The sequence below is a fragment of the Lonchura striata genome, chromosome 21 (assembly GCF_046129695.1).
Source record: "Lonchura striata isolate bLonStr1 chromosome 21, bLonStr1.mat, whole genome shotgun sequence".
In the NCBI taxonomy this organism is placed as follows: Eukaryota; Metazoa; Chordata; class Aves; order Passeriformes; family Estrildidae; genus Lonchura; species Lonchura striata.
Genome location: NC_134623.1, coordinates 10,643,560 through 10,645,883, shown reverse-complemented (window position 1 = coordinate 10,645,883; position 2,324 = coordinate 10,643,560).

Here is a 2,324-nt window from a genome sequence, read left to right as displayed (position 1 = left end):
GTGGCGAACTTTTGGGTATGGGAAATCCTGTTTTGGGAGGAAAACAAGTGATGAGCACAGTGAGTTTTGTACTGGCTTCAAAGCAAACCAGGGAGAGAGTCTAAGCCAGAATGACAATTGAATAAGAAAATTAAGATCAAAGCAATGATACAGAAACACTGGTTTAAACTCACAGAGTCAGGATATAACTTGACACCCGTTGCTCAGGGTAGTGGTAGCAGTCTGATGAACTGGTGGCTGCAGTCTGGCTGGAGTGATGAACGTGATTCTGTCAAAGCAGTGATCCTGTAGAAGGGTCTGGTCTTCCTCTGAAGGTCCAGTGATGCTTATGGAGCTCTTGTCCTCTGGGAATCCAGTAGGCAAGGTGGTCATGGTGTTGCAAGGGTGAGATTATATCCCGGCAGGAATGCTTGGTTCCTCCCCCTGGGCGGAGCATCCCACAATGGGATGATGTAATTTTATCAGTGCTGCAGTGACACTCAATGGCCCATTAACAGAAGATGGCCCTGGAGGGCGTTATCAGGGCTGAGGCATGGAAGAGATAAAGAACACTGCCCCACCTGTTGATAACAGTTTATGGAGATGGGGACTGAAAACACTTTTGGTTACATCTGACACTGTAACCTGAAACAGTGAGGCAATCCCTGCTCGGGGTGGGGGGTGAACACCACCCCCCTTACCCAAACTGGCTCAGGTGTAAAACCCCCACCCTGGGAAGGCCACGCACACAGGGGACAATGTCACACTTGTCCTGCCCCAGGGGAGATCTCTGTCCCTGTTACTGCCTTGTTCTCCTACCTTTTTCTCTTTCTTTCCATCTCTCTCTCTACATCACATTTACTGGTCAATAAAATCCACTTTGGATTTGGTCGCCTGAGCTCCTTAATTGGGGCACAGGCATCTCTCTAACAATTTTATTATCTGGATTGCAACATTATTTTGCACAGTGAGTTCAGGGCACTGTTGTCTGACCCCAAGTGCCTTTGACAACAGCATGGTTCTCTCCTCTGAGGAGTTTGTGGCTCTTTCTGGAGGAACTCTTGGAAAATTGGATGCAGCTTCCTCTGAGTGACTTTTGGGAGAACTTGTGAGGAAAATGGCTGTTCTGGGTGGCCAGTGTAAAGAAAATATTTTGTTTTCCTTCTTTGATAAGTCTGTTAAAATCACTGGAGGAAAGGGACCAAATGATGCCAGCAAGACTGACAAGGATCATTCACCCCAAAGTGAGGAACACAAGGCTACTTAAATCCTACAAGATGCCCAGCTCAAGTAGCTAAATTCCCAAATAACTCCTGAATTCACGGGCTTTGAGGGGAGAAGCATTATTTTATTGGTCCCTGTCACCTTTGTGACAGCTACACAGAGCTTTCCCTTCCTTTTAATAATCTGTATTGGGCCAAATTTCCATGTTTTGTTTTTTTTTTTTTTTTTTTTTTTGGAACCTGCCAGCATCTGAGCTGGAGCTGTGCTGGAACTGATGAAATTTGGAATTGCCAGAGAATTGCTTCTGTTTTTGGTCTATTAATGTTTGGGATTTATTTGTGTTTCCATCAGAAATGACTTGTGGGAAGAGCAAATCTTCCTCAAGGCATTTTATGGAGGGTTACATTTGATTTCTGCTGAGTTTGCTTTGTCCAGTGTCCAGGGGATGCTCAAGGGGTCTCTGGTTTTGGTTTGGCCCTAATTTATTCCTGATTTGTCTTTATGACTTAAAAACACATGAAAAATTATTTAAAAGAGTATTGACCAGAGATGACAGAAGTCCCACCAGTTAAGAAGTATTTGAGGTGGAATTTACTGTTTGGGAACATATACTGGAGGATTTGTGGTTTCTTGGGGCATATCTGGTAGTATTCTCCATATCTTTGCACTCCAAAAGCCAAGGTGGATTGGTCTGTCATCTCAAAGTGACTCAATCCTACCTCAAAATGGCTGTTTCCCACCTCAGTCCCATGCCAAAATTGTTCAATTCCTCAGCCTCCAGGATGAGATGGGGTTGGAAGGCGATCGGGAGAAGTGAGATCCAAATTTGAGGTTGTGGGGTCAGGATTGTGCGGGGCTGGGTGGGTGTGATTTATTTTGATAATAAGTAAAACTATCAGAATTATTGATTTCTGTCCCATTCATTTTCTGTCAGTTCTGGTTTGTTTTTCAGAGTGCTGCCTTCTCAGCTGATTTTGTTTGTGACCTCCTGTCCCAGACTGAAAAGCAAGATGTGTTCTTTTTGCCATCTGTATGGCAGCTGTCCTGTGTTAAGTGGGCAGTTTTTCCTTATCTCTTCCACAATCAATCCTCCCTCAGGGGAGACATTTGCTGATAATGAA